Source organism: Oncorhynchus mykiss, chromosome 4, assembly GCF_057628025.1.
Source record: "Oncorhynchus mykiss isolate SJ-2025 chromosome 4, ASM5762802v1, whole genome shotgun sequence".
Taxonomy (NCBI): Eukaryota; Metazoa; Chordata; class Actinopteri; order Salmoniformes; family Salmonidae; genus Oncorhynchus; species Oncorhynchus mykiss.
The window spans coordinates 86082736-86090497 of record NC_143025.1 but is presented as its reverse complement, the minus strand read 5'-3'; the positions used below and the strand labels follow the sequence as shown (position 1 = coordinate 86090497).

The following is a 7762-nucleotide window of genomic DNA, read 5'->3' as shown; positions in this document are numbered from 1 at the left end:
CCTAGTCTTTGTCTTGTTCAGGTAAAATGTTTACCAGTTTTGCCAATAGGAGGATTTACCTAAAATGTATTCAACTAATGTATACCATAAGTGACTCATGAGCGATTAAAATGTGTCATCCATCGTGGTCGTGACTCGTGAAACATTCAATATGGCCGTTGCTCTGTCTGTGACTTCAGCACCATGGACAGCATCACTGCATTCAGATTCGAGAGAGTTCTCCGCAGAAGGCAATTGTACAATTTCATTGCATGACATTGCAAAACAAGTCACGTTTTCACTTCCGCAATGTCCTGCAGAAGTTATTTAGAATACTAATCCCCAGGAGGTCCAGCCATGCTAGCCTCTCCTAGCAGGGAAATTGAGCCTACAATGCTATTTTTCTCATAATGAGAATTATGATGACTGACTACATATACATTCTGATAGTTCAGCTGCTTTTGACATTAATTAGGCTTGCTTAGCCTCAGGACCAAACTTCCCTCCACTTCGTCGTCCTACCTACTGTACGTCTTTAAATGGCGTGTTTTGGGAAGTGAGTAGAGGGAGGGACGGTAATTCTCGTGTGTGAGAATCTAGTGCGAGCCCATCAGTTGCGCTGAGTAGCGCGAACAGAGCGGCGCTGTAGAGAAGCGCGTTCACAGAGATATTGGGATAAAGAGAGAGAGAGATTGAGCCATTCCGGGGACAGAGAAAGAGAGCGCTGCACTGGTAATAACCTTCTTATCACCTTACCATCATCATCACGAGCATCTACTGGATGTACTAAAACCAAACGGTGTTTTGCTGTATATGAGACTTTATTTGGGATTATTGAGATATTGTTTGAACCTTTTTACGGTAATGAAGGTAAGAATAGCTGTTTTTTTTTTGTATTTCAAAAATAATAATATTCTCTGTTCTTTATTTTACTGAGTGTAACCGGTAAAACGACTCATGTATTCTACAACAGTTTTGGGTTTATTTTCACATCTTCAAAAGGTTATCTTTGGACGAGGGGATACAGTGATGCACATACATTTTGCGTCGGCCAGTTTTGGGGATGTTTTAGACTGACGTGGAATTCTAGGACCGCTCGACGATTTTTTTGGAGGAGAACTCTCCTTATCAACAAACAAAGTAAGTAACTTATATGGCGTTTAAAACAAGCAATTTGTGGATAAGGTCAATGCATAATTATTAGGATATAAATATAGCTCGTCGTGTTGAGGAGGGAAACGCAAGCATGGCAAAGTTTCAGTTCATTTAACGGCTGTATAAATGCTCTCACACATTGCTCCGAACATTCTGGGACTAGTCATCTGAATGTAAGGATGAGGTAAGCGTCATAATATGAACTATCACCACGAATGCATAAAGTTGTAATTACACAATGTTCCAGTAAACGAAGGAACGAACCCAAATCCTGTAACAAATCCTTGTTGGTCACATCGTGCAGACTGCCCTCGTGCCTGGAGCAGGAATTGAGCGCGAGGAGGAGAGAGCATCACGAAGTAGGCTACCTTCGCTCTCGGTTGATATAGTCTTTATCGGAGCCCTATCGTTGAAAATGTATTTTGAATTATTTGAATAGTTGATGTAGGTTTATTGCAGCTGATATAGTCTAACAATTCCACATTACTTCAGTTGATGAAGATCAATGTTCTGGTAAACGCGGGCATGTGCCCGGGCCCTCTGAGTTGGCTGTTCTTTGTAAGGATTCATATTTGTATTTCAAGGACAACTCTTTAAATGTAGATTAAGGCATACGGTCAGAGGTAGCCTATAGGCCTATATTCGAATCGAAGTATCTAAACCCTATGAGAGTAAAACATATGACCATTAATTCATAAATCACATTATTTTCTATAGGTAATGACAGAAAACTGCAAAGCTGAAAAGTGTGTTTGACCTGTTAAGCATTTCGAAGCAGCAGCGTGTATGTTAAAGTCTTGCGGGATTTGATGTCATATTAAACCGTACCCCTCAATGAGATTCCCCCTCAATGAGACAGAATTTCGGTGCTGAGTGAATGTGACAGATAGGGAACGCAGCGGATGGAGGCAGATAGTTCAGCTCACAGTATGAAATACGTTACCCCCGACCGACAGACACATGAACCTTCACCTGTTCTGTCAAATAAAGTTCACACCAACCCCCCTCATAGATTTAACTCAAAATAAAGTTTACAACCACACCTTAGTGCTGAGCTATTAACCAACATTTCAGTTATTTTTTGTTTTTTTTTAAACAACTAATTCTCTTACAATTAAATGAGTTGAATTCCATTTTTTGTAATCATTTAAAAAAAAAAAGTGAGCTCAAGAGTGTCACAGAATGAGTCATAATACCCATAAAACCTAGAGGTCAACAGGGAAATCGTTCCAATCAGGGAAATGGTTCCAATCGTTTTTCCTTCATTCATTTTTCCCATAGGGGATTTTAGAAACACTTAAACTAAGCGCTGTGTTTTGAGTACTGTATTCTTACCCTGGCGTGAGGTTTTGATAACCATGTAAATCTCTATAGGACAAGGTGACTTTCATCAGTATATTCTCCTGTATTTACCCCCCAAAATGAAATGCTAATTAGGCTATCATAAAGAACAACAAGTTTTTTTAAATGTAACCTTTATTTAACTAGTCAAGTCAGTTAAGAACAAAGTCTTATCTACAATGACGGCCTACCTCGGCCAAACCCTAACTTGGACGACGCTGGGCCAATTGTGCGCAACCCTATGGGACTCCCAATGGTGGAAAAACGATTGGAACCATTTCCCTGTTTGACCGCTAGGTTTTATGGGTATTATGACAACTCCACTATGGAGTTCTATGGGCAGATTGCTCTGCAGTTTATCTAGAGATGAATCAGATAATGCCCAAACTGTAGAATGTAGTAGGGAGTTGTAATTTCCAACAGGCCAGTGTTCTACATAGTTTAGTGCAGAAAACATAATTAACTACAATGACCACAATCCATTGCGCAGCTACATCATCTGATCTGTTTATTTTACGCCTGCTATGAATGCGTGATAAAAAAGCGGGGATTCGCGAGGGTTCTCTACCTGAAAATACATGATCTAAGTGATTGGTTGTTGGTATTCAGCAGTCATAACAGTAGACCTTATTTTCTTTTAAATACTAAAGTAGCAGATCTATAGACATGAGATGACTTGGAATGAAACAATAGTCATCAAATGAAACAAGTGTAATATCACACAACTGGTATTAAAGTAATGTGAATATATGATGGTTAATCACCAGTGATGGACAGTCACTACCATCATGGGACTTTACTTGTTTTATTATGTGTTGATACAGCATTCAACCACCATGTTGCATTTAATGTTTTCATAATCCAACCGAAACCAACTCAAAAAAGCACTAAATCGTTCAACACTACCACGAATACCATGGTGTATTTTTTTTATTTGGAAATCGACTGTGCCACTTCAGCATGCTTTTGTGGCACTGTTGATGCCACACAGTGCTACAGGTCAGTAGGTCGAGGGTTCGCCGACCACCACAGATGGGCTCACTCTCCCTGCCCATTTCATTACACTACGATCAGAGCCGGCTGCACACAATCATCAACTGGGGTATATCAGATTTAACATTTTTATGCCATATTTATAATTAAATAAAATAGTTTCACAGGTTTCTGTGCAAAGACACACACAGCTAATAATCAAAGCATAACAACTTTGGGCACTTCAATATCATGGTTTGCGTTTGACACCACAATCAATAGGCAATCTCTACAAACAGAAAATACATACCTCGCTACCTTGCAGGCCTACTCATTATCAAAGGATTGGCTTGACAATCACCAAACTTTATGGTGTTGAATGGCCGCTGCACAGTTTGGATTGATTGATTGATTTTATTTGTCAGTAATAAAAATCTATACATACAGTCCCTTCAGAAAGTATTCAAACACCTTGGCTTTTTATAAAATTTGTTATGGTATAGCCTTATTCAAACATTTATTGAAACACATTTTCCTCATCTACACACAATACCCCATAATGACAAAGCAAAACAGTTTACATTTTTGCTATTTTATTAAAAAAATGTTTTTTTAAATGAGACATTTACTTAAGAATTCAGACCCTTTACTCAGTACTTGGTTGAATTACCTTTGGCAGCGATCACAGCCTCAAGTCTTCTTGGGTATGACGCTACAAGCTTGGCACATCTGTATTTGGGGAGTTTCTACCATTCTTCTCTGCAGATCCTCTCAAGCTCTGCCAGGTTGGATGGGGAGCGTTGCTGCACAGCTATTTTCAGGTATTTCCAGAGATGTACGTTCGGGTTAAATTCGGGCTCTGGCTGGGCCACTCAAGGTCATTCAGAGACTACTCCTGCGTTGTCTTGGCTGTGTGCTTAGGGTCGTTGTCCTGTTGGAAGGTGAATCTTTGCCCTGTCTGAGGTCCTGAGCGCTCTGGAACAGGTTTTCATCTCTGTACTTTGCTCTGTTCATCATTGCCTTGATCCTGACTAGTCACCCAGTCCCTGCCGCTGAAAAACATCCCCACAGCATGATGCTGCCACCACCATGCTTCACCGTAGGGATGGTGCCAGGTTTCTGCAGATGTTAAGCTTGGCATTTAGGCCAAAGAGTTCAATCTTTGTTTTATCAGACCAGAGTACCTTCAATGCTGCAGACGCGCGAACCAGGGACCCTCTGCACACATCAACAACAGTCACCCACGAAGCATCGTTACCCATCGCTCCACAAAAGCTGCGGCCTTTGCAGAGCAAGGGGAACCACTACTTCAAGGTCTCAGAGCAAGTGACGTCACCGATTGAAACGTTATTTAGCGCGCACCGCTAACTAAGCTAGCAGTTTCACATCCGTTACACATGCAATGTCAACTCTGGGACCTTATATAGACAGGTGTGTGCCTTTCCAAATCATCTCCAGTCAATTAGATCAAGTTGTAGAAACATCTCAAGGATGATGAATTTAAGCAGGATGCAACTGAGTTCAAATTCAAGTTTCATAGCAAAGGGATTGAATACATGTTTATTATTTTCAATAAATGTGCAAACATTTCTAAAAACCTGTTTTGGCTTAGTCATTATGAGGTATTGTGTATAGATTGCTGGGGAATAGTTTTCTTCATAAATCTGTTTTAGAATATGTCTATAACATAACAATTATTTCCCAAAACACTGTAAGGGATTTATTTCCATTGTGCTCCCTATAAATTAATATGTAGTCAGTACATATAAAAACAACTTCCCATATACCAAATAAAAATTACAAGCTAAATGGGTTTCCACCTCGTTTGCAACTCTAGGCCTACTGTAGGTTTTGCCACAAAAAAAATGTTGCGTAGGTATAGGGAATGTGCCCACTCTGGTATTGGTATGTGCTCTCTAGTCAACAGCTCACAGATACAGTGGAGGTATAGCCTACTACATGATGAGATTATGGACAAAAGTGGACAAGATATTTTTGGGGGACAAATGGCAGCCAAACATCAATCATGTCACCAGAATAAGACCCTCAATATTTATTGAAATGATCATCAAGCTCATCACCCTGTGAAGTTCATCTTTACTGATTTCATCTGCACCCTAATATTCCGCATGCTTTCCCATGATGTCATGACATTTTCTATCCGACATGTACTTTACCCACTTAAAAAGGTTGGATGGAAACCTGATTAATGTTAAGGCTTTTTGAGGATGCTGGAATGATATTTTAGACAAACGCTGGCATGCCTAGAGAAGAAACGCTGGCATGCCTAGAGAAGAAACGCTGGCATGCCTAGAGAAGAAACGCTGGCATGCCTAGAGAAGAAACGCTGGCATGCCTAGAGAAGAAACGCTGGCATGCCTAGAGAAGAAACGCTGGCATGCCTAGAGAAGAAACGCTGGCATGCCTAGAGAAGAAACGCTGGCATGCCTAGAGAAGAAACGCTGGCATGCCTAGAGAAGAAACTCTGGCATGCCTAGAGAAGAAACTCTGGCATGCCTAAAGAAGACTTGAAATAGCCTAATCAGATCTGTAACATCGACACAGGGAGTCGGGAAGCAGGTGCAGTTAGTGAGTTTAATATGAACGAACATAGAACGATACAAAAGAGAAACGTTGGACAAGGAAACATAACCAATACTGGCTGATAACTGATAACAAAAGAGTGTTATATAAAGGGTAAGTAATCAGGGAGTAATTAAGTCCAGGTGATACTGATGATGAGACGCAGGTGTGCGTAAAGATGCCATTACCGGTGTTAGTACACCAGCGACATTGAGCGCCGGAGAGGGGGAGCGGGGGTAGACGTGACAGTACCCGACGCACGGCTCCAGACACAGGATGACGCCAGCTAGGTGGACGGCCCGGGAGCAAGAAACGCACCAGTCCGGACGACGAAGGTGGAATTCTCAGATGCTGTTGGGATCTAGAATGTCATCCACCTGAACCCAGCACTGTTGCTGTGTCCCTCCCAGTCCACCAGGTACTGGAACCAACTCCCATGACGTCAGGAGACCAGAAGTGATCTGACGGCATAGGCGGGGCTCCCCTCGATGTCCAAGAGAGGCAGAGCGGTGTCATGGGGGACAACATCAGCCAAGGGACCAGGAACCACTGGCCTGAGGGGGGAAACATGAAAAGATGGTGATATCCGGTAGTTAGTTGGGAGTTTTAATCTGTAAGTTACCTCGTTGACCCTCCGGATGACATTGAACACCCCCACAAACAGGGGACTCAGCTTCTTACAGGGCAGGCGGAGTGGGAGGTTCCTAGTAGAGAGATCACCAGGATGGAACACGGGAGCATCATCGTGGTGGTTATGCGCCTGCTCTTTCTGACGGTGGACGGTGCACTGGAGTCTCATGTGGGCATCGTTCCATACCTCTTCTGCGCACTTGAACCACTCGTCCACTGCAGGAGCTTCGTTCTGGCTCGGAGTCCACAGAGCCAGGTCCGGCTGATAACCCAGAACACACTGGAAGAGAGTCAACCCAGTGGAGGAGTGTTGCAATGAATTCTGGGCGTATTCACCCCAAGGAACGAATTGGGACCACTTCCTCTGCCGGTCCTGGCAGTGACTTCTCAAGAACCTCCCCAGCTACAGGTTCATCCTCTCCACCTGCCTGTTAGATTGAGGCCGGTACCCGGAAGGGAGGCTTACCGTGACACCCAGCCTTCCATACACAAGTTGTGAATTGGGGACCACAATCTGAGACGATATCCTCTGGAAGGCCAAAGTGCTGAAAGACCTGCTGGAACAGTGCCTCAGCGACCAGGAGAGCGGTAGGGAGACCAGAGAGAGGGATGGAACAATATGATTGAGAATCTGTCTACAACCATCAGAGGGGAGATTAGTGATGAAAGCAATGGACAAATGAGACCAGGGATGCTGAGGCACTGGAATGTGAAGGAGTTTTCCTGCTGGTGCGTGCCGGGGAGATCTAGATTGAGTATATAGTGAACATGAGTTGACATAGTGTGCAAAGTCCTGCTCCAAAGTGGGCCACCAGTATTTCTCAGAAAGGGATTGATTGGTGGCATCGCTGACCTGGGTGGACTGCTGGATGGGCTGGGGTGCTGGCTCTGTAACGTCGACACAGGGAGTCGGGAAGCAGGGGAACTTAGTGAGTTTAATATGAACCTACATAGACCGATACAAAACAAGAGAACCGTCTGACAAGGAAACATAACCAATACTGGCTGATAACTGATAACAAAAGAGTGCTATATAAAAGGGTAAGTAATCAGGGAGTAATGAAGTCCAGGTGTGACTGATGATGAGATGCAGGTGTGCGTA

General features: G+C 43.0%; 1 protein-coding gene across 16 annotated transcripts in view; it reads left to right on the top strand.

Annotated features, from left to right (window-relative positions):
* Positions 1-591: 591 nt before the first annotated feature.
* The window catches only part of LOC110522572 (neurexin-3b), a 628889-nt gene continuing 621718 nt past the window's right edge, over positions 592-7762 (top strand). For all 16 annotated transcript variants that reach the window (XR_016495480.1, XR_016495481.1, XR_016495482.1 and 13 more), the window contains exon 1: positions 592-711. The gene's annotated coding sequence lies outside the window, so the exon portion shown is untranslated. The remainder of the gene's footprint in view (positions 712-7762) is intronic.